This window comes from Gossypium arboreum, chromosome 3, assembly GCF_025698485.1.
Source record: "Gossypium arboreum isolate Shixiya-1 chromosome 3, ASM2569848v2, whole genome shotgun sequence".
NCBI classification, from domain to species: domain Eukaryota; kingdom Viridiplantae; phylum Streptophyta; class Magnoliopsida; order Malvales; family Malvaceae; genus Gossypium; species Gossypium arboreum.
The window spans coordinates 5,709,136-5,735,175 of NC_069072.1; the positions used below are offsets into that span (position 1 = coordinate 5,709,136).

Below are 26,040 nucleotides of genomic sequence, written 5' to 3' on the forward strand. Positions count from 1 at the left end.
AATTTCTTGTAACTAATACCCATTCATATATTCATCATTGCAAATATTTATCTACACCAGACATGGTCGCTAAGTTTCCGGGGTCCAGTCCAGAGGAAAACAAATCTCCATTCATCCCACATATGTTAATTGCAGATAAAAAAATATTTAAAAATTGAATCAATTTGATTAAGGTCTTCGATAATAATTATTTTAATTAAGAAAGGGTTGCTTGTTTGATTACGGAGGATCAATGGCTAAGATTTATTTCTTTCCAAAGTTTGAACCGTATCTATATGTTATGTGCTTTTTGTATTAGTGTAGATATGGTTTTTAGGTTCAATGGAATGTCAACTTTACGAATATGAAGTACGGACTAAAGATTAAAGATTCTATAGTGATCAAATGTTCCTTTCCCTTTGGGAAACAATAGAAGCTTATATGTATGTATATATATATATATATTTCACTGTCATGCCTTACCTCTTAAGTTCATTCAAGAGACGACCCTGGTTGCTATATAGATGATAATGGCCTATCTCTTATTAGGGTTAAGTGGCAAAACGACATGGACGATGCAATGAAAGTGCTCCAACGGATCATCTAAAACCAAGCACCAATAGGTAAGTGGGGATATGTTTATGACAAAGACATCTTTCACGTGTCTAATTTGCACCAATACTTGTGTCCTATGTATATTAATAATGGGCATTCTGTGATGAAGAAGCAGATGCATGGTGTATAGAAAGATGCTTGACATCTGATAATGAAACCAAACAAGAACTTATTCTTTTAAATCTTTTATCAGAATCTGTAATTGTATCAAATTGGGAAATGAGGTGCCTGCCAGCCATCATCCTGATAGCCTATATAAGCAACCCCTTGGTCTCCAAAACTTTGCAGCTCTTTCTCATTATCAATATATGTAGAGGCAATTACGAGACATTATGTATGTATATGTATTAATCAAGGCTTTTCTCGTTCACTCTCCCTCAAGGGCTTCCCCAACATGACATGCATGGTGCTAGCTTAATGCTGCCTGCATATGGAAATGCTTGGCGAAGTCCTTAGGGGGGGTGCATGAGACATTATTGTCTTGTTGCATGCTTTCTGTCAGATCAGATCACATCAGTAATGCGGACTGTGCATAAGCGTTTCCTCCATAGATGGTTCATTAATCTCGGTACGTAGAGCAACTTCAAGAAACTCAACAGTCACGAAGCTAAAATTCATTCTCACGTGAAAAAATTAGATCGAAATAGAAGAGACAATAGTAAATTTTCTTTACACCTATAATTATTATGGTGTCAAATGGAGGTGTCTTGATTTCTGAGTTCAATATATAGTTTCCTAGGCATGATCAATGGCAGCTTCACTTTGAAAAATATTACTTAATTCAGTGATGCATATAGGTGAGACGTCGAGCTAACAAAATGAATGATTTTGTCACCAACCCTGCCCAACTTGTCCTACAAAATTCGCCCTACACCGCAAGTTTATTTGGAGAAATGGTTAAAGCTTCTGTCCTGTATTTATATGATATGAGTTTAAATCCTGTTATTTCTTTCTCTTCCCCTCTTAATATATTGTAATGATAAAAAAATTATCACACACCTATAAAAGGCTTATTGGCACGTACAAATTTGGATAAACAAGCACGCAACGTTAACTCATTTTCTAGCATTTCTTGTCATAAATATGTTTTCTAACCATGGCTTGCCAACGTCTTGTTTTTCTTTATATACCATCGTTTTTGCTGTTCAACACTTTGTCACCGGTGAGCAGCGGCACACTCTTCTTGATCGTTGGCCGAGGAACCTGAGCTTGAATTGCCTCAAGTATATTGAACTGCCAAACGTACCAAGGTTGCTAAAACCATGAACTGTACAAGTGTGATTTCGGCAATCTCTTGTGGACCAGATTATTGATTTCATGGAGCTGTTGCGGTCATCTTCTCGTTATGACCATGTACGAAGTTTGATTTCCCCATTCAGTATGTTGGATCTTGTTTAACTTACAGTTTTTGGCAACTGTGTGGGAATGATATATGATTAACCATCGGCATGGAATATGGATTGTCTAATGGCAACACTCAAACTAATAATTTCTTGTAAACAAAAACAAGTTATTCGAATCATCAAGACCATGATCCATGGTTTAAAAATGAGAAAGAAGGAAAAGGCTAATGATAGAAATTCTTTGCAAACTCTCATTGGCAGCCAGTTTTTTTGGTTGACCAAACCCTACTGAAAGCATTTAAAAAAACAAATTATACCAAATGAAACCCTAAACCCCCAAGATTTAACTTTTCTTTATTTCTTCTAACAAATAAAAAATTTCCCAAATTAATAGATCACAAATAAATAAACAAAAAGTCCATTAAAATATAAAAACCCTAATCTCAGTCTCCTAACTCTCACTTCTTAAAGATATAACCCCATCTTTATCATTGTTGCTTCAATCCATCCATTACTCCAACCTCGTTAATAAAAAAATGGGTCATTGTGTTGTAGGTTATTAGACAAAATAGAAATTGCCATACACAAGACAAAAGGAAAGTACTGCACCAAAAAAATACATAAACTTTGACACAATAAAAAAACTTTAGCCCAAGACAGAAGAGCCATCAGCAATACATTTTCAACACTAATCAGCATAGAAGAACATAACATCAAAATAAAAAAAAAATATTATGACAAGTATAGAAACAAACATTAATCATCATTAACCAGCAAAATCAAAAGAAATGTACATCAAAAGCCGTAATTAGAACATATCCAAACGTTGGAATCAACCATCAATCCGTTAACTTCTCCCCTAGTACTCTTGAAAGTGACAATTCCAAATCAAAATTTGACAACACCAATTACTTTAATATCGCTCACATCTTTCACGATCATAAAAACTCACAAAATCCATATGATATGAACTGATAAAACTAGGAAAATAGTCACCTTTTTCATAGTCTCAAGCTTATAATTACCATTTGTTTTAGTTTCAAGGTCATCCAGCTTTCTCAATCATGGGAATTTTCTTATCAACCTTCCTAATTCCTCTCCGTTTCATAGTTTCAGGAACAATTTAATTACTTGAGAATTCTCCACAAATTCTCTTCTCGCACCATCATTGACTTCTCCGTTTCATCTCATCCTCTTATTATGCTCTCCAACAATTAAGATATCGAACCAGCCTTGAGCCCCAATCGTAAACTTCAGTTGCCAACAAAATGGGGCAAAATCTTAAATAGAGCTTTAAAGGCAAACAGCTTCAAATCTCAAAACCTTGAAACCAAACAATTAGATACAATGAACCTGTCCTACTAACAACATCAAGAACCCGAGCCGAACCAAGAATAGCGCTACCCCACCTTGGACAGAATAACAGAAATCCACCTTAATTAACTCATTAAGCTCGCCCAAACTTTTCTAGGACAACCATTTCTTTCATCCAGAAACCTTACAATGTTGAAATCACCCTTAATATACCAACATCCAACATAACTACTCATAACACTGTGGGTCTCTCTCTAAAAATTTTATGGGTTTTGTTATATCTTATGTAGTGAGCCTTGTGTACTTTACAGTGTACCTTGCGAACCTCACAATGTATTTATAGAGAGTTTGACACGTGTTTCCTTATAGAACTATTGGCACCGTAGACATAGAATAAGTTCATGAATCTTAGAGTTAGTCGTGAATCTTAGCTTGCCAAACTTTAGAACTGGACACCTTCCCTAAGATAATATGAGGGCAACATGGAAGCTCAGAGCAATTGATGGCCAGTGACCTTAAAAATGTCTCATCTTAAGATATAGTATCATTGTAATTGCCAAAAATATCAAATCAGACTTCTACCTTAGTGGCTTTAGGACATGTAACTAAGCTTTTCCCCACTATAAAAGGGTCATGCAAACAACTCATATAGATCCATGTAAACACTCCTTTTTTATCTCAACTTTTTCCAAAATCAAAACTTCTCTCTAGCCTTCACTTCATTCCTCTTTTTCGTTCAACCACTGTCTTCCTCCCTTGTTTATCTTACTAGTTAATAATTGATGCAATAAGCATGGACAAACATGTTACATCTAGGTAGCAGTGATCCTCCTAGCACTGAGTTTAATCCCATCCATGATCAAGTTATAGAACCCACTGGTCGTAACGCAGAAGCAAATAACAATCAAACCAGAACAACCCAACACCCAGATTCCTTACATGGCAACTAGAATGTTGGATATGGTACCCTAAGTGAAGTATTTTCGTTTATGTACACTTGTATTTTTCGAACAAATTAGTTTAATAAAATTATCCATAAATTACATTAATATCCTTTGCATATTGTCTTTAATGATTTTTGCACGTAAAGTAAAATGGAAGCGAATATTGACTCATTGGTTTTCTAATGTTTAACTAATGCTAAATGGTATTACGTGGTTAGATCGTAATACGAAAAATAACTTGTATCAGTAGACGAACCTAAACATGTCCTTAGTCTAATTGGAAATGAGCAAATCCATTGAAAGACTAATATGTCGTCTATCAAGTTCAATTGGGAGATGTTTTGTTTTGAGTATCGGAGTGGATGACTCTCAAAAAGATAAAAATATAGAATAACAAATAAAAATGCTATTTGATATATTTCTATCATTTTAATTATTTATTAAATTCATTATTTGATATAAAAATAATTATTGTAATATTTATTAATTTTGTAAATGCTTAATAATTTTAATTTTATAAAAGTTTCAATCTAATGTCCTCGATGGTAATTTTTTTCATTAATCATTACTCTTTATTATAGTTACATTTGAATTCAATACATATTCTACTATTATTTTAATATAATTAATTTTATTGCTACGTGGGCTCATCCAAAAGGAAGTGTAAATAAAATTTTGAGAAGTAGATGATTCAAATTAATGGACATGATGTATGTGGACTTATAATTTCAATGAATTAAGTTTTCATCATGAGCCAATTACAATAACCAAAGCTAAGGGAGCTTTATTGAATTTTTTTTTTGATATCATTTATTTTGATTTTATTATTAATGTTCGGAGTTCGTAGTTATTTTTCTCAATAATATTTTTTCTAAAATTTGAACTTGTGTTGTCTTATTAAAATAAGTATAATGAGCCTTACCAGTGTACCAACTTATTGATTTTATTCAATAATATTTCATCAATGGGCTGAATCATGAAGACGGAGTGAAGGCTAAATTTGGACCATGTTGGAGGCGGCAAGGGCAAGAAGCAATGAGCAATGGAATGTCAACTTACTATTATGAAGTACTGCCTAAAGATTAGGATTCTATTATGATCAAATATTCCTTTCCCTTTGATAAAACAGAAGCTTATAAATTTCGCTGTCATGGCTTAACTCTTAAGTTTATTCAAGAGACAACCCTAGTTGCTATCAACAGATTCAACATAGCTAGTTAATTATATATATATTCCTTATGGCTTAGGGTTAAGTGGCGAAACGACATGAATGATGAGATGGAAATGCTCCTATACGGATCATCCATACGAAGCACTAGTTAGTAAGTGGGGGGTATATTTTATCTTCATTGATGATCTGATCTCAAAAACATCAACCTAGCTAATAACGTGTATGTTTATGATATAGTCTTAAATCAAGTCCATGAATCAAATTCAATTGATATATATGTATCTTTCACGTGTCTAACTTGCACCAATAGTACTCCTATCCTATATTTCGATTAATAATGGGCATTTTTGTGATGAAGCAGATGAATGGTGTAGAAAGATGCTTGATATCTGATAATAAAACCAAACAAAGAACTTATTCTTTTAAATCTTTTATCAGAATCTGTAATTGTATCAAATCGGGACATGAGGTGCCTGCCAGCCACAATCCTGAGCCTATATAAGCAACTCCGTCGTCTCTAAAACTTTGCTCTTACTCAGGCAATTATTACAAGACATACATATATATAATCAAGGAGTTTCTCATTCACTCTCCCTCAAGGGCTTCCCCAACATGCCATGCATGTGGGCTTGATGCTTCAGATGGAAATGCTTGGTGAAGTCCTTAGGGGGAGTGGATGAGACATTGTCTTTCATGCTCTCGCTCACATCAGATCACATCAGTAACGATGACTGAACATAAGCTTTTCCACCACAGATGGTTCTCAAATCTCAGTTCATAGAACGAATTCAAGAATAATCTATCTTCTGAATGTTAAATTTCATTCTCACCTGAAAGAAGATCAAAATAAAAGAGAGAAAGAATGGTGTCAAATGGATGTTTCCTAGGCATGATCAATCGCAGCTTCACTTTGAAAAATGACACTTATCCAGTAGTCATGCATAGGTGAGAATTTGAGCTAACAAAATGTATAATTTTGTCGCCAACCCTGGCAACTTGACCTAGAAAATCCTCCCATGTTCTCCATTTCGATATCCCATGCCTGTAAAAGGCTGATTGGGAGGTACAATTTGCATAAACATGCACACATTTGTAACTTATTTTTAAGCATGTTTGTTGTCATATATGTTTTCAAACCACGGCTTGCCACTAATTTTTCCTTTCTTTGTACAATCATTTTTGTTAATCACTTTGTGTGTGAAGAGCAGCAGCACAATCTTGATTGGTGCTTGACGTTTTTTAGAGTATCTCCGCACGTACCTTCCAAATTCTATCCCAAAGGTAAGGTAAAATATTTGTCTAAAAAAATTTAAAATACTAGTGGCAGCATGTTATTTGGTTGATGAAATCCTGAATACAAGTACAAAACGAAGATTTGACTTCTCTTCACAGATCAAATGAAAATTTTCCAAAAACCATATGTTAAACCCTAATCTGAGAAACAAGGTATACAGAAAACAAAAGAGGGATTGGTCTGGGTAGGGAAAGACTGCAGGTAGGGGACATAAAGGACAGAGGGATAGAGAGGTATTAGCAAGTTTCAAATTTATCAGAGTTTTAAGTCTTGCAATTAGGAGCTACATTAGTTCATCATCGTGCTCCCAAGTTTTAGCAGTCGTACTTGACTTAGCTTTGTGCCAATATCATATCATCATTTTCATTCGAGCCATGAAATGATTTTGTGTTATTTTGTTTAACGTAGGATGAATGCTGTAATATCAATTCAATACCGGAATACCAATATTTATCACTGCCGAAACTGCGGATGAGTTACGAAGAAGCTGCGGAAGCATGACATTTAGGTAAGAGCTTAGGCCTTAAATCTAGCTGCTCTGATGATGTAATAAGTTCTGAGTTGATGATGCTTGAGCAAGAGAGAGGGTTGTAGGTGGTTATTATGGGTTTTATTGATTTAATTGATTTTTGATGTTCTGGCGAAGTTGATTTTAAAAGATGGTATGCTGAAGGGTTGGGGTTGGAGGCAGTTCTATTTATTTTAAGAATCTGGAGATGTTTAAAGGAGTTGATATGTTGTTGTTGCATGGATCAAAATCCCAGAATGTCGATAGCCATATGGTCTGAATTTTTTGGGTCCATGCTGATTCTTTTCCTTTGTTTTTGCTGCACTGAATGTCTGATTGGGTGGTTTTTGTGTGCTTGAATATGAAGTTTTGTTTTGGATGATAATGTTATCTATCAGAGTGGCGGTGTTTAGGCTTATGGCTGTATTATGTTTATTAATGCTCCATAGCTATAAAGTGTGCTGCAAAAGGATGTTGGTTTGAGATTCTGGACGTTATTTATAATCACTAATCTTTGTTGATGGTAACAAGGAGTTGATTTTACACACTAAGGTTGAAGTCTTTGAGATGCTGATGGAGGATCTTGAATTTGATTCCAACAGGATGGCTAATGCCAAGGTGATCTTTTGCTGGGTTCGCCTTTAGAGTTGTTGGTTTACTGGTGTTTACCTATTTTTATATTTTTTTGGTGTTTTATGTTGTTGTTTATCACCCACACCACACGATTACAATGGAAAGATATAATGGGATAACCATAGTCGAAAAGCTAACCAGACAACCTAAATCCAAATAAAGTGTATATAAAATTTTGTTGAATGCTGGCCAGCAATGCAGAAGAAAGAAGTTCTTTTGGTGCTCAACCTTATTGCTGAAACTTTTGTAACAAGAAAACTAATCTAGTTGCTTTGTAATTTGTTTTGCTGATGTAAGTAAACTAGTTAGTTGATTTGCTAAGTGTTTAGGTGATAGTTTGGCTGATAACCCAGCTTATTCAAGTGTGCAAGTAATGCAATTCCCAATGTTAGTGGGAGTTGTTGTAAGTTTGGTATTTTTTTATTTGTAACTTAAGAAATCTTTGCTTAATGAAAAAGTGAGCTGAATTCACTTTGATCTCTGTTAATGCTTTTGTTTTCTTTCCATTTTCTCTCTCGTTTTTTTTTATCTTTGTTGCTAAAAAACCTCAAAAAATAGTATTGAAACTCTATCATTTTTAAGGGCCTTTTGTTCTTTGTTGATTGCTAAGAAAGAAAGAAACAAAAGTTGTCTTTTGTTGCTACAAAACTTGAGTTTTTCACCACCACCACCTGTTTTTGTTGGTGAAAACTACTACATATAGTTAGTCAAAATGAAAAATTATTTGCAAACTCATAATTTACGGAATGTGGTTGAAGCTGATGCAGAGCCACCTCCATTGAGAGCTAACCCAACCATAGCTCAAATCAGATAGCATAGTGAGGACTGTGCTAAAAAATACAGAGTAATGTCTTGTTTGCAAAATGGAGTCTATGATGTGATCTTCACTAGGATAATGGCATGTGACACTTCTAAATAGGCTTGGGAGAGGTTGAAGGAGGAGTTTTAGGGGTCAGATAAAAAAAGGCAGCAATAGTTGATCAACTTGAGAAGAGACTTTGAAAATTTGAAGATGAAAGAGTCTGAATATATCAAGCAGTATTCTGATAGGATAATTGCCACAGTGAACAGCATCAAATTACTTAGAGATGACTTCAATGACAGAAGAATTGTTGAGAAAGTTATTACAACTCTTCCTGAAAAATATGAGTAAAAAATCTCTTCATTAGATGAGTTGAGGGATTTGTCAACTATCTCATTGTCAAAGTTGATAAATGCTCTTTATGCACAAAAGAAAAAAAGGGCCAACAGACTAGAGGAGCATTTCAAGCCAAAAGCAAGGAAAACTCGAGCTCAAGCTACAAGGGAAAGAAACCTTGGTCAGATAAAAGGGAGAAACCAAAGAAGGATGTTGGAAAGAAAAAGTTCCCACCATGCATTCATTGTAAAAAGTCCACGCACTTGGAAAGATATTGCTGGTACAAATTTGATATCCAATGTAGAAGTTGCAAGCAACTTGGCCACATAGAGAAAGTCTGTAAAAATAAGGGAAAAGTACAACCATAACAGCAGAATCAAGCTCAAGCTACTGATGACATTAAAGCTTAGAAGGAATATGTTTTTATTGCATCCTATTTTGCAACCTCAAGCAGGGTTAGAAAGAACTGATTAATTGATAGTGGCTGCACTCACCATATGGCATATGATAAAAGAATGTTCAGAGAGCTAAACACCAATTTTGTTTCAAAAGTTAGAATTGAGAATGAAAACTTCATTGAGGCCAAAGAAAGATGAGAGGTTGTGATCAACACTCACTTAGGTATCAAAATAATCTCATATGTCCTTTTTGTACCTAAAACTGACCAAAATTTGCTTAGTGTTGGCCAGTTGATAGAGAAGGGTTATTCTAATAATTTTAAAACAAAGCTTGTGTGATTGAGGACTCACTTGGTCAAGAGCAAGTAATAGTTGCTATGACTGATAGATGCTTTACTATGGATGTAAATTAGTTAGATGTGAAGGCTTATGCTAGTTTAGCTAATGAATCATGCTTATGGCATAAAAGATTAGGGCATGTTAATTATAGATCATTTAGTTTGCTGTAAAAGTTGGATCTGGTTGAAGATATATCTAAAGTTTGATGTCAAGGATGAAGTTTGTGAAGTTCGCCAGCTTGGGAAGCAGATCAGGTTTCCATTTCTAGTCAACAAAGCATGGAAAGCTCATAATAAGCTTCAATCGGTCCACACTAACATTTGTGGACCTATGAAGACTTCCTTTCTAAGTGGTAGCAAGTACTTTGTATTGTTTGTCGATGACCGCACAAAGTTTTGTTGGGTGAATTTCTTGAAGCAAAATTCAGAGATAGATAATTTCTTTTGCAAGTTTAAAGCCTTAGCTGAAAATCAAACAAACTGTAAGCTTAAGGCCTTAAGATCAGACAATGGCACTGAGTACTTGCTAGAAAAGTTTCAAAAGCTTTGTAAAGAGGATGAAATTTAGCATCAATTAACCACAATTTATACACCTCAGCAGAATGGTGTTTGTGAAAGGAAAAATCAAATAGTGCTTGATATGGCTAGATCCTTGTTGTTTTAGAGTAAATCGCAAAGTAACTTTTAGGCTGAGGCAGTAAATACCTCAGTGTATCTTCTCAATAGACTGCCAACTAATGTAGTAAAAGACAAGACACATTTTGAAGCTTGGTTTGGATATAAACCATCTGTCTCATATTTGAGAGTGTTTGGCTGCATTTTCTATGCACTTGTCCTAGCTAAGAAGAGAAGCGAGTTGGAAGAAAAGTCAATGCTTAGAATTTTTGTTGGCTATAGCAGCACAAAGAAAGGGTACAGGGTTTTTTATCCTTCCACCAAGAAGATTGTTATGAGTAGAGATGTGAAATTAAACGAGGGCAGTGTATAAAAATGGGATGACACTGATACAAGTTTGCTTGTGCAAGATCAGCAGGAAAATGATTACAACCAGCTGAAGATGAAGTTTACATTGAAGAAGGGTTTGATGATATGCTTATTAGGGGTACAAAGTCTATCACAGATATTTATCAAAGGTGTGATTTGGCCATTTTAGAGCCTTCAAGATTTGATGAAGTTGCTAAAGAATATTGTTGGAAAGAAGCGATGCAAGTTGAAATGGAGGTGATACACAAGAATGACACAGGGGAACTGGTTGATAAGCCAATTTAGAAAAGAATTATTGGTATAAAATGGGTATTCAGGACCAAGTACAATGCAAATGGGTCACTGAATAAGCATAAAGCAAGACTGGTTGAGAAGGGATACAACCAATAATATGGTGTTGATTTTTTAACAACCTTTGTACCAATTGCAAGGTTAGACACTATAAGGCTTTTATTTTCCTTACCTACTCAAAAGTAATGGAAAGTACATCATCTTGATGTAAAATATGCTTTTTTGAATGGTTTTTTTAAGGAGGAAATCTTTGTTGAACAGCCAGAAGGGTTCAAAATAATTGGTGAAGAACTCAAAGTCTACAAGCTCAAAAACGCTTTGTATGGCCTAAAACAGACTCCAAGGGCTTGGTCGACAGAATTGATGTTATTTGTCAAAGCTTGGGTTTGAAAAGAGCATCAGTGAACCTACTATTTATTTTAAGAAGTTAGAAAATGAGACTTTGCTAATTGTCTCACTTTATGTGGATGGTTTTCTTGTGACTGGTAGCAAAAATGGACTAATTGCTGAGTTTAAAAAGTAGATGCAAGATGTGTTTGAGATGTTTGATTTAGGGGAGATCCTACTTTCTAAGTATGGAAGTTACTCAAACTCAAGATGCTGTTTTTATAAGACAAAAAGCATTTACCTTGAAGATTTTGACCAAGTTTTGCATGGGAAATTGCAAAATAGGAAGCACTTTAGTGGCATTGTAACACCCCACACCCGAGTCTTACACCGGGACGGGATATGAGACGTTCCCTCACTTAAATACATACATTCCAACATTTTCAAAATTATTAAGACTTGATCAAACTTAAAAAATTTCAAACTTTGTTTAAATTTCTTAACAAGGGCCTACGAGGTCTCAAGCGTCCATTGGAAACCATTTGGAACCAACTCGGGTCCTTAAACCGACTAAATAAAAATGATTCTTGAAACAAGACACACGTCTGTATGGAAGGGCAACACGGCCGTGTGGTTATTATAACATGGCCGTGCTGATGGCTCGTGTGACACACACGACCTAAGCAACTAGGGCATGCCCGTGTCCCACGTCTGTGTGAAATAAATTTTAAATTTGAACCTACAGGGGTTTTCACACAGTCTGACACACGCCTGTGTCTATGGCCCGTATTCTTCACACGGCCATGACACGCCTGTGTCTTAGCCCGTGTCTAAAAACCTTGACATTTTGTTTTTGACGTCAATATCCAATAAAGGGTACACCGCCAAGGCACACGCCCATGGCCAGAGGCCATGTCCTCTACACGATTGAGACACACGGCCGTGTCTTTGCCTGTGTGTTTACTACCATGCATTCTAACTAGAAATTTTTACGTGCAGGGGACACACGGCTGGACAACACGCCCATGGGGCTGGCCATGTGTCACATACGGCCTAGACACACGCCTGTGTGTCTACTCGTATAGATAATATAGGGCTATCTACCAAGCCCTTTGCCACCCTAAAACACAACATAACAACAACCATAGCTAAGGTCTATATACAATTTATATATTTCATCTATACTAATAATTCTCATTCATGAAAGACTACTTTGCATTCATATAATAACCTTCAATATTAGCCACTTTTCATGGCCTTGTACTAAATGAGTCAAATATTAAAGCAAGCCAACACATATGGCCCTAAAATAATGTGACACTAAAACAAAATCAAAGAGTCCTATACATGCCATAATAAAAATAAAGAGAACTAACTATGCCAAGTGCTTCGATTGATAGTGTGATTGATGCCTCCTACAACTGTTGATTCACGAGCTAATTAGGTGGCACTATAAGAAAATGGAAAGAAATAGGGTAAGCATAAAGCTTAGTAAGTTGCATGAAAATAAATATAATGACAACTTTACCAATCATCATCATCCTGCTTATAATACAAAAATAGGTATAAGCACAACTTACTCGTCACTATCCAATACCATTAACATAGCATATACTAAGCTCACATCTCATACATTTCAAATAGGTACCTGTACCACTCACAACATGGTTATACTTCTCTCGTTTAACTTAAATTGTAACTCTCACAGTTGAATCATTTGAAATACTATGGGATATTTACTAAACCTCAAACACAGGGTATAATGCTAATGCCATGTGCCAGACATGGTCTTACACTGGCTCATCCATCAAGTCAATGTTATGTCCCAGACATGGTCTTACACTGACTCTCACATATTGGTGCTGATGTCATGTCCCAGACATGGTCTTATACTGACACATTTTGTAGCCGATGCATGTCCTAGACATGTCTTACACTGGCTTACATCTCGAGGTTGATGCATGTCCTAGACATGTCTTACACTAGCTCTCTTCTCAATGCCGATGCCATGTCCCAGACATGGTCTTACACTAGCTCTCATAATGTGGCCGATACATGTCCCAAACATGTCTTACGCTAGTACACAAATGACCCGAGTGTTATGGCATGAATAACCTATTTATTTCCTAAGGTTCAACGGGAATTCTACTATCTCAATATTCATCATAGATAATTATTTCCACAAACAAGAGATTTATACCATATCAAATTAAAAACATATAATAACAATGTAGTTGTATTATTTACATACAACTTACCTCGGTATACAAAATGTAGGCTACTCGTTCGGCTCTTAGTCCACTTGCTTTGCTTTTCTCCGGTCTAGGCTCAGATTTTGCCATTCTTGATCTATAATGATAAAAATTCACAAATTTAATCATTTTAATAATCTAAGTACTCAACAATTTATAATTGGGCAAAATGACCATTTTGCCCTTATACTTTTGTAAAATGACCATTTTACCACTAGTTTCGAAAATTGATTTTTATCAAATTTCTTCATATCTTAATCCTAGCGAAACCCTTTTTACTCTTATAGCAACCCAAAATTCCTATTATTTCTCACATTTACCACTTAATTTTTCAACTTATGCAAAATGGTCCCTAGTTAGGGCTTCCATGAAAATTACTTCACAAAAGTTGTTTATTTCACAACCATAACTCATATTCTTCCATAAAATTTCATAAATCAACATATCTACTATCATGGAAAAACCCTAGACTTTTAACCATTTTGCAAAATAGTACCCTTGTTAGAAAGCTCATGCTATAATGACCTCAAAAGTATAAAAATATTCAAGAAAAGCCCCCAAAATCACTTACTTGTGAAGGCTTTAAGTTGCTAAAATTTTGAAGCTCCAAAAACCCTATAATGGCTGATATTTTGGGTGGTGAAGAGAGAGAATTGAAAAAGATGATAGCTTGCTCTAGGTTTATTATTATTTAATTCTTTTTGTCACTTAACATTTGACCTTCCCTTAATTTAAGGCTCTATGTCCAGCCACTAATATAATATTGGTCTATTTGCTCAATAAAGACCTCTAATTTAATGTTCCATGACTATTTGACACTTTTAGCTATCTAAATAGGACTTTTGCACTTTATGCGATATAGTTCTTTTTTTACGATTAAGCTCTCAAACGCTAAAATTTATTCACCAAATTTTTTATGCATTCATATAATAATGCCACAACACGTAAAATAATACTAAAAATAATTTCTCCAACCTCGGTTAGTGGTTCTAAAACCACTGTTCTGACTAGGCCCAAACTCGGGCTGTTACAGGCATAATGTGAGAAGCTGATCATGTGATTCATAATAAGTAATAAATATTTATAATGAAGATCAAACCTAGACTAACTATTATCACGACGAAAAGGCAAGTGCACCTATCGAACAATAGTATAGTAACAGCAAGACCGGGATATCGTACCCAAGGGAACCTATTTTTATTATCTAGCCTAAGAATAAACGGGTTTGTTTTAATTAACTAATTATTTAAACTAAGAACACACAGAGAAAAGAATTGGGGAATTGCTTTTGGGAAAATCGATTGACTTGAGACAATACCTAAGGAAAAATCCACCTAGACTGTACTTGTTATTCTGGCTCCGAATCGGACAATTTATTCATTCAAATTGTTCCGTAGATATCTCTAAGTTATGTTATTATCCCTATTCAAGACTAATAACGTCTAATCCCTAAATTGAATAACTGGGACTTTTCTCTAATTACCACTCTAGGGTTGCATTAACTCGATCTATGGAACCCATTATTAGGTTTCACCCTAATCTGGCAAAATCTTGTCACCCTATTTCTAGGCGCACAATCAACTCCGCTTAATTATGGAAAATGTACTCTTAGATAGGGTCTATTCCTTCTCTGAATAAGAGCGTGTCTTGAATCAGTATCCTGTGATATCAAAACAAGAATTAAGAACACATAATTAAGAACAAGTTAAATATTTATCATACGATTCAGAAAATAATAACAAGATTCATCTTAGGTTTCATCCCCCTTAGGTATCTAAGGGGTTTAGTTCATAATAAAATAAGAGTACATCTCATAAGAAGAAAGAATACAAAACATAAAGAAAACCCAAAACTCTTGAAGGGGAATTGAGGAGAGATCTTCAGTATTGATGATGAATCCGGCTTCTGAGATGGATCAATCGGCTTCCTTGGGTTAATTCCTTACCCCTCTTCTCCGTCTACCTTTTTTTCCTTCTCTAGTGCGTATTTATAGGCTTTGGAATGCCTAAAAACCCTCCAAAGTGGCCTTTTCCGAATTGGACTTAACTTGGGCTCAGCAGGGACACGCCCGTGTGACACGGCCGTGTGACGTGATTACCAGGCCGTGTTCGATCCGTTAAATTGCACACGGTAGTGTAGGTCAATGGCCAGGCCGTGTGAATCGTGAAAACCTTGGTCGACACCCTCGAAAGATACGGGCGTATGAGCTGCTCATGTGGCAAGGCTTAAGCCGTGTCATCTTCTCGATTTGGTCTGTTTTGTCCATTTTTGGCTCATTTTTTGCTCCTTTTGACTCTTGGTGCTCTCCTGAGTGCAAAACATGAAATTAAAGCATTAGGAGCATCGAATTCACCAATTCTAATGAGAAATCATCTATAAAATGCATTAAACATGGGGTAAAAATATGTATAATTTACGGTTTATCAAATACTCCCACACTTAAGCATTTTCTTGTCCTATAGCAAAATTCTCAACTCATAATCAGAATAAATCCTTCTCAACTTATAATTTCTATTAATAATATCTCAGATTAATCCATAGGTAATCATACATTGAGAATTTAACTAAAAGAACATAAAAGTTTCAATCATTCCAAGTTAAGTATTTAATCATGCAAACATAGGTGTCTCCCTTCATCTAAGTAATTATCTTTGATTCAGAATATCACAGAGTTTCACATCCTCAGTACAGATTCACTCAAATCACTCAAGGTGTTTAAGGACAATAAATGAAGCACTCAATAGTTAATAATGAAAAGTCATTACCATAGGCTTGCATGAAAATCAAATCTCCACCACTATAATTTAAGATGATACATCAATAAAAAGGTCTTTAGAGGGTTGTAATGAGGTTTGGTTAGGGGGTGTGGTAACAAGCTGAAAGAAAGGGTTAGAATCGAGATTGAATTGAAAAATTGCCTAACTAGAAAAAGAGTTAACCTTCACTTGCGTACAACAAAGCTTCTTCTCAAAATATGGAATTACTAATATTTTTTTTTAAGAACAAGTTAAATAAAGAAGAAAAATATAGCTAAGCAACTTTTCCAACTCAGATCTCGACAAAAATAGGGATCAAATTAATTTGGGAGATTTCAACAATAATAGGTTAATGGTTAATATTAAGGGTAATACAAGGAATGACTTGTTAGGCTCAAGGGGGTTTACTAGGGGTTAATCGTGGAGGTAGGCTTTTCATAGCATGAGTGGGTTAATCCTAAGTGCCTTAATCATTTTGATATATCAAATCAAATGGTGTGGTCTTGACATGCATAATCAAGCAAGTTCTAGAATAACACTTCAATACTAACGCACTCAAAGCAATAATAAAAGTGAGCATGAAAGGATGAATAGATGCTCAAAAGGCTCAAAAATCTTACAAAAATTATGGCTTTTTGATGTTTAGACTTGTGAATTCTAATTCAAAGTAATACCTCGACTTAGAGAAACAACCTATGATTTTAATTTCTTAAAAATCAACTTATCATGCTTGATTCTCTAATGTCTTAAAGTTTAAATAACCAATGCATAAATCCCTATGTTTTAATTCAAGATATATCAATCAAAATCATAAATCAATTAAAATTTATCCTAAATATGATATGAGAGTTTTTCATGAGAACAAGGTGATTATTTAGGGATTTTTTCTGATAGTGAAATAAATACCCCTCCACACTTAAGATGTACATTTCCATCAATGTACAAAGATGTTAGAGAATAAAAATAAGATAGGGAGAGAAGTGAAACTTCCTGTATGATGAATTCCTCGAACTTAGAGTTTTGGAGAGTGATCGGTTTGAAAGTGGAGGAGGATACTCCGGCAGTCGTAGAGATTCATTAGGCCATAAGTCCTGCGCCAAAAGAATATTATATCTAGTGGTAGCTATGGTCGTGGTCGAGCAGGACATGGCAGTCGTGGAGAGCCTTCCCTAGTGGAGTTGTAGTTCCTATATGATGATGAGCTTAGGAGTTCTATATAACTGTGATAAAATCAGGAACTTTTTAGGAGATATTAGGAAGTATAAGGATTCGAAAAGAAATAACTGAAATAAAGAATAAAAATAAAATTCTACAATCTAATAAAAATAATAGAAATAGTTTCAATAATAAGTAAAAATAAAAAATAATAAATAAATATTTCTAAACATCTTCATCATTGGATGGTTCGCGAGGCGGGACTGACGATGAGATGGGAAAGTGCTAACAACTCTGCTGTAGAGTAGCATCAATGTGGTCAAATTGTTGAAAACATTGAAGCTCGAATAGGGTGAGATGCTCAGAGATGTTAGCATATGAAGCTTCCACATGAACTGGACGAGAAGGTGGTAGTGGTTGAGATTAGGGATCAGGGAGTAGAGAAGGGGAGATTTCGGCTAGAGCTTTGGAAAGAAAGAGGAAAATGAACAGTGATTTGCTTATATAAGGGAGGGCCACACAGCCTAGGGCCACGCCAGTGTCCTTATGAGGTTGAGCTCGTGTGTTTCGAATTTTGAAATTTTAGTTTGTGCTTGGCTACTATCCCACACCCGTGTTTCTTGAGCGTGTGTGGTACACAGCCATATGGCACGGCCGTGCCTAGCTTTATTCGCTTCTCTCACGCCCGTGTCGAAGAAACAGAATCGAGCCTTGTCCCTGGTATGCCCGTGGGTTTCTATTCCCACGCCTGTGTGTGTATCAAATTCACCCACGACCATGTCGCACAGCCGTGGGGATTTAGCGCATTCCATGTTTTGGGGAAATCATTTACCTGTTTTTTTACGGCCAGTATCCTGCAGCCGTGTTTCGATGTTGGTACACACGGCCTTAAAGAGGCAGTAGTGTTACGAGCCATGTGGTCTTTGGGAACACATGCTTCAAATACTCTATTAGTGACCTAAATGTTTAAAATTTGAATTTAAAATAATTTAAAATGGTTAGTACTCGGGTTGCCTCCCGAGAAGCGCTTGTTTATAGTCTAAGCTCGACTGTTACCTTGTTTGTATACTTAGGGTGGTTTGTGGAGTCGTAACTCCTCTCCATTGACTTTAAAGTCTTCACCTTTATGAAGTTTGAGACGTTTTTCGTTTACTTTGAAAGTACCATATGATGGGTGACTTACCTCTATCATGCCATATGGATGAACAGTTTGAATTACGAAGGGTCTTGACCATCGGAATTTTAGTTTCCCAGGAAATAATTTGAGTCTTGAGTTGTATAGTAAGACAAGATCTCCAACTTCAAATTGTTTCTGTTGCTTTAAACGAACATCGTGGCGCCGTTTTGTTACTTCCTTGTATAGGCGTGAATTTTCGTATGCATTGGCTCGCCATTCATCTAGCTCGTTCAGCTGCATCAACCTATTTTTTCCTGCAAGTTCGGGATCAAGGTTTAGAAATTTAATAGCCCAAAAAGCTTTATGTTCTAGTTCGAATGAGAGATGACAACTTTTGCCATAAACAAGTCTGTAAGGTGATGTTCCTATAGAAATCTTAAAAGCGGTTCTGTAAGCCCATAAGGCATTGTCTATTTTTGTTGCCCAGTATTTTCTATTTGATTCTACCATTTTTTCAAGGATCCGTTTGAGTTCTCGGTTTGCTACTTCAGCTTGTCCATTAATTTGAGGATGGTATGGGGTGGCCATTCTATGATGAACTCCGTATTTCTTAAGGGTTTTTTCAAATTGGGTATTACAAAAATGAGTGCCCCTGTCGTTGAAAATTGGTCTAGGTGTTCCGAATCTCGAAAAAAGTTTTTTAAGGAAACGTACTACCACTCTAGCATCATTAGTAGGTAGAGCTTGAGCTTCTACCCATTTGGACATGTAGTCAACTGCTACTAAGATATATTTATTTCCAAATGAACTAGGGAATGGGCCCATGAAATCGATACCCCACACGTCAAATATTTCACAAGAAAGCATATAGTTTTGAGGCATTTCATCACGTTTAGATATGTTACATGTCTGTTGGCATTTGTCACATAAAGTAACATACCTGATAGTGTCTTTGAATAATGAAGGCCAATAAAAACCTGATTCAAGTATTTTGTGTGCGGTCTTTGTTCCACTATAGTGTCCGCCAGTTGGCTCTGAGTGGCAGTGTTCCAATATTTTTGATATTTCTGATCTTGTAACGCATCTTCTAATGACTTGATCTGCACATCTGCGAAACAAAAATGGATCGTCCCAAAAATAGTTTTTAACATCATTAAAGAATCGCTTCTTTTGCTGGTGTGTTAACCATTTTGGGATAATGTTAGCAGCTAAAAAATTCACGATGTCTGCAAACCAAGGTACCTCGGAGTCAGATATAGCGAAAAATTGTTCTTCAGGGAATGAATCATTTATTTCCATGTCATCTAGTTCTCTGGTATTGGTTTTCTCTAGCCTGGACAAATGATCAGCCGCTAGATTTTTAGCTCATTTCTTGTCCTGAATTTCCAAGTCAAATTCCTGCAAAAGGAGAATCCATCGGATGAGTCGAGGTTTTGCATCGGTTTTAGTTAAAAGATAGTGAAGGGCTGAATGGTCAGTGTAAACAACAACTTTAGACAATATGATATATGATCGAAATTTATTAAAAGCAAAAACCACAGCTAGTAAATCTTTTTCCATGGTAGTATAGTTTTCTTGTACAGCTGTTAAGGTTTTGTTGGCGTAATAGATAGGTTGAAAATGCTTGTCTCTTCGCTGTCCCAGTACTGCACGTACTGCAAAATCACTCGCATCACACATTAGTTCAAATGGCAAGTTCCAATCAGGTGCAATTATAATTGGAGCATTAATTAATTTATCCTTTAAAGTATTAAATGCTTCTAAATATTCATGATCGAAGTTAAAAGGTATATCTTTTTCTAGCAATTTAGTTAAAGGCTTAGCTATTTTAGAAAAATCCTTAATGAATCTTCTATAAAAACCAGCATGTCCTAAAAAGCTTCTAATAGCCTTAACTGAACTAGGAGGTGGTAATTTCTCGATTGTTTCTACTTTAGATTTATCCACCTCAATCCCTTTACTAAAAATTTTATGCCCTAGTACAATACCTTCTTGAACCATGAAGTGGCATTTCTCCCAGTTAAGCACAAGGTTTGTTTCTTCACATCTTATTAAAACTCGTTTTAAAATTTTAAAGAAGAGACGGAAAGAGTTACTGAATACCAAAAAATCATCCATGAAGACTTCCATGATATCTTCCATGAGTTGTTCGAATATAGCTATCATACAACGCTGAAAAGTAGCAGGGGCATTACATAATCCCAAAGGCATTCTATGATAAGCGAACGTACCATATGGGCATGTGAATGTCGTATTTTCTTGATCTTAAGGAGCTATTGGGATTTGGAAGTAACCAGAGAGTCTATCTAGGAAGCAGTAATACATGTTTCCAGATAATCTTTCTAACATTTGGTCAATGAATGGCAAGGGAAAGTGATCTTTTCTTGTGGCGTCATTTAGTTTCCTGTAGTCTATGCAAACTCTCCATCCCGTAACCGTTCTTGTTGGAATTAGCTCATTCTTCTCGTTGGTCACAACCGTCATGTGTAACACCCCCACGCCCGAAACCGTCACCGGAGTCAAGCTTGAGGTGTTACTAAACTTATCTTACCTTTTAAACAACTCTAAACCACTTATTTTAATTTTCGGAATAAACTATTTTTCTGCGTCATGGTTGCTTAAAAATTCATTTCTCGAGTTTCAAAACTCAAAATTAAGATCCGTAAATTTTTCCTGAAACTAGACTCATATATCTATCTACTAATTTTTTTATAAAATTTTTGACTTGGCCAATTAGTACAGTTTATTAGTTAAATTTACCCTATTTCAAAACTCGACTGCACTGACCTCTTCTAACTACGAACCATGTTTCGTCCTGTAAAAAATTCATATGACTAAGAAGTTTGTTTCTCTTAAAACTAGATTCAACAAAGATTCTAACCATATAAAGTAAACCTTCTAATGGGATCCAAAAATCGCTCTGACCCTGTTTCACTAAAACTCAGATATCTCATAAAATATAATATCTTTACCTGTTTTGCTTATTCCATAAGAAAATATACATAATAAGCTTTAATTTAATATATTATTCATCTTCAAACTATTTTTCTACAATTTTTAGTGATTTTAAAAGTTACATCATTTACATTACTTGAATCATTTTTAGGTTACTTTCACATTTTTCATAATTTTCATGTGATAATCACCATTCAACCATACATATTAATAAACATGTATATCATCGGCTATTTTATTAGCTAATCACTAGCAAGTATTTACACATCATTCATTGTTCATATTATACCAAAAGTAGCTAAGTTTCTATACATGCCATACCCAAAACAAAACGTCTAATTATACCGAGTTATTTCTTTGATAGTGTGATCGGCCTCCGACGTTTCCTTCGATCCCCGAGTGACTAGATAAGTACTATAAGAAGAAGAAAATAAAGAGATTAAGCACTAGGCTTAGTAAGCTTACAAGCAAATAAATCACAACATTCAACATAATGGATAATTATACATAATATCATCTAACATCATAAATTTCTTTACTTCTCAATTTCTATCTTCTTCTTTATTCCCTTACCTTCTTTCTTACCTGACCTTTCCTTTTTCATAAGTATAATCTACTTTTCCTTTGCTATTAATTGACTGTAATTTAACTCGTATCTGACCCGTTGAACCACTCGAATACTAAGGATACTAGGGTCGTTCGCTCATCAATATCCCGCCAATGCCATGTCTTTGACATGGACTTACATGAATTATTCATGTCTCCAATGCCATATATAATATAGACTTACATGGCTCAATCCTGTCTCCAAAGCCATATTTCTAATATGGACTTACATGGCTCAATCCTGTCTCTAAAGTCATATTTCTAATATGGACTTACATGGCTCATTTCTATTCTGTCCTGTCAACCCTAATATCCTAACATTCCTAGGGTTCAATCGGGGCTTTCTAACACTTTTCCTCTGTCACTTCACCTTAAATTCGACTTTAAATATTTTCATAACATAAATATATAAATGCTGAAATTGACAATAATAATGTAAAATAAAAGAATATTGTATTTATTTTTGTAACTTACCTTGATACAAAATGTGACTAAATTTTACAATTTAGTCCTTTACTTTTCTTTTCCCGATCTACTCCCAATTTCGTTCTTCTTGATCTATAATAGCAAATTTAACTTATTTAATATTCACATTTATTAAAACAGTCCGTGACCCAAACTTTGGCAAAATTATATTTTTACCCCTAAACTTTCACATATTTGCACTTTTTCCCCAAGGCTCGTAAATTAAACTTCATCCTATTTTCTTATGTTTTATGACATGTTGATCATTTTTCCCTTCTATGGCAATATCAAAATCACACTCTAACATATACTTATGATTATTGGTATTTTTTTCCGATTTAAGCCCTTTTACTCGTTTTCACTTAAAACCGAGTAGCATAAGTTGTTTAACATAATTTAAAACCTCATATTCTATCATAAAACATCAAAATACACAAATTTTAGATATGGGTATTTTTCCAAATATGAACCCTAGGTTGAATTATTGCTAGAATAAGCTTAATCAAGTTACCGGGACTCCAAAAACGTAAAGATCATTAAAAACGGGGCTTAGAATCACTTACTATGAGGCTTGAAAGTTGAAGAAACCCCAGATATGGAGGAGAGAAAAAATCGGCAGAAACTAATTGAGAAGATGACCATTTTTGTGTTATTTTTCCCTTTTTAATTCATTTAATATCCAAATGACCAAATTGCCCCTCCTTACTAAACTTTCAAAAATTCCTTCCATGTCCTAATTTTTTTCCATGAACTTAAAATTGGTCAAATTGTTATTTAAACCCTCCTAATTAATATTCCAAAGTAATTTCATACTAAAAACTTCTAGAATGCAAGTTTTGCAAATTATTCGATTTAGTCACTAACCTCAACTTAAGCACTTTATACATAGAATTTCATCACGAAATTTTCACACAATCATGCAATCATACCATGAACCTCAAAATAATAATAAAATAAATTTTTCTACCTTATATTTGTAGTTTCGCAACCACTGTTCTGTTTAGGCCCTATTTGGAATGTTACATCATGCCTCCTTTCTTGGGGACAACCTGCACTGGACTTACCTAAGAACTGTCAGAAATAGGATAAATAATTCCAGCATCTAGAAGTTTAATTACCTCAGCTTTTACAACTTCCTTCGTGTTGGGGTTCAAACGTTTTTGAGCTTGCACACATGGTTTGTATTCATCTTCTATTAAAATTTTGTGGGTGCAAAAAGAAGGACTGATTCTTTTAATACTTGGATTAATTCCTCTTTCTCATTGGGTTGCAAATTAGAAATAATTATAACTGGAAATGTAGAATTATTTCCAAGAAATGCATATTCTAAATGGTTTGGTAATTGTTTAAGTTCCAGTTTGGGAGGCTCCTCAATCGAGGGTTTTTGTTTAAGTTCATCATTGATCTTAATACCCTCGTATTCTACTTGTCTTGACGGATGGTTATTAGGTTCCTCACCTATTTCCTCGTCTTGAGCTGAACACGGTTCTGTCATCTCCTATTGTACAATTTCTTGAAAAGAGTCTTAAGTAATATGATCAATAGAGTCAATGAAATAACATGAATCATCTTGTTCCCTAGAGAATCTCATAGCATCATAAATTTTAAAGATTATTTCCTTGTCACCTACTCTAAGTACCAATTTACCGTCACCCACGTCAATCACGGCTCTAGCAGTGGTTAGGAATGGGCGCCCTAAAATTAAGGGTACTTCCACATCTTCATCCATGTCAAGCACAACAAAATTAACAGGGAATATAAATTTATCTACTTTTACGAGTACGTCTTCTATAATACCCCTGGGATATTTAACAGATCTATCGGCCAATTGAATACTCATCCTAGTGGATTTAGGTTCCCCAAGACCAAGCTGTTTGAACATTTTATAGGGCATCAAATTAATACTAGCGCCTAAATCAGCTAGCGCTTTTTCAATATTCAGATTGCCAATTAAGCAAGGGATAGTAAAACTTCCTGGATCTTTTAGTTTGGTTGGAAGCTTATTTTGGAGTATGGCGGAGCATTCCTTGTTGAGTTCTACTGTAGATAACTCCTCAGACTTCCTTTTACTTGTTTAAAGCTTCTTTAAAAATTTTGCGTATGTAGACATCTGCGAGATAGCAAAAGGTAAGTTGATATGTAATTGCTTAAAAAGTTCAAGAAACTTACCGAATTGTGATCAATGCGATCTCTTTTTAATTTTACTGGATATGGAACCGATGGTGAATATTCCTCTTGTACTAGTTTGTCACTATTTTCGGGTTTTTCTTCACTCCTTTCGCTTTCCACGGCTTCTTGTGCTAACTTTTTTTCATATTCCACTAACACTTTCCCACTCCTTAGTGTAACTGCTTTGACATGCTCTCTGGATTTGGTATTATTAAATAAATTTTCTGGTGGTCTTTCCGAGATTAGCTGAAACAGCTGGCTTATCTGAGTTTTGAGTCATTGGATCGATGCTTGTTGATTTTTAAGTGTTGTCTCGGTATTTTGGAAACGGGTTTCTAACACCGAGATGAATTTAGAAAGCATCTATTCAAGGTTTGGTTTTTTCTCCTGTTGATAAAGTGGTTGTTGAAAACCCTGAGGATTTTGTTGCTTTGAATTTCCTTGACCTCCCCAGGAAAAATTTGGGTGGCCTCCAACTTGTATTATAAGTATTACTGTATGGGTTATTTTGAGATCTAAAGTTATAGTTACCTATATAGTTGACTTGTTCCTCTTCAGTTGTAGGATTGAAGGATTGGTATTTTGTATGCACACCTCCTCCGCTTGAGTCATACCTCATTACTGGATGTACCTGCGTAGAACTAAGAAAACTATCAATCTTTTTATTGAGAAGTTCTATCTGATTTGAAAGCATGGTGACTGAATCGATGTTATAGACGCCGACTGTTTTCGTTGGCTTTGTCCTCATAACTTGCCACTGATAGTTATTCAGTGACATCTCCTCTATAAATTCATATGCATCTTCCGGTGTTTTATTGTTGATGGTTTCGCCAGCAGCTGCGTCAATCATTTGTCTTGTCGAGGGATTCACACCATTGTAGAACGTTTGAACTTGCAGCGAAAGCGGTAACCCATGGTGAGGGCACATTCTCAGTAAGTCCTTGAATCTCTCTCATGCATCGTAAAGTGTTTCTAAATCCATCTACACAAAAGAAGAGATATCATTAAGCAATTTAGCCGTTTTAGCCAGTGAAAAATATTTTATTAAAAATTTCTTAGTTATTTGTTCCCAAGTAGTGATAGACCCTCGTGGTAACGAGTTCAACCACTGTTTAGCTTTGTTTCTCAGTGAAAAGGGAAATAACCGAAGACGAATGACATCATTAGAAATGCCATTAATTTTGAATGTATTGCAAAATTCAAGAAAATTCGCCAAGTGCGTGTTGGGATCCTCATCCTGCAAACCATCAAACTGAACAAACTGCTGTATCATCTGCATTGTGTTAGG

The 26,040-nt window shown here is 35.3% G+C and overlaps 2 long non-coding RNA genes and 1 other non-coding gene across 3 annotated transcripts; all 3 read left to right on the forward strand.

The window, feature by feature from the left end:
* Positions 1–438: 438 nt before the first annotated feature.
* LOC128290522 (uncharacterized) lies at positions 439–2,048 on the forward strand. Its single transcript, XR_008280387.1, has 2 exons — positions 439–1,162; positions 1,765–2,048. It is a non-coding gene; the product is annotated as an uncharacterized LOC128290522 (long non-coding RNA).
* A 3,816-nt stretch (positions 2,049–5,864) lies between these two features.
* On the forward strand, positions 5,865–7,547 carry LOC128290520 (uncharacterized). The gene is made up of 2 exons (XR_008280385.1): positions 5,865–6,647; positions 7,069–7,547. It is a non-coding gene; the product is annotated as an uncharacterized LOC128290520 (long non-coding RNA).
* An 18,113-nt stretch (positions 7,548–25,660) lies between these two features.
* On the forward strand, positions 25,661–25,767 carry LOC128291236 (small nucleolar RNA R71). Its single transcript, XR_008281012.1, has one exon. It is a non-coding gene; the product is annotated as a small nucleolar RNA R71 (small nucleolar RNA).
* Positions 25,768–26,040: the final 273 nt, after the last annotated feature.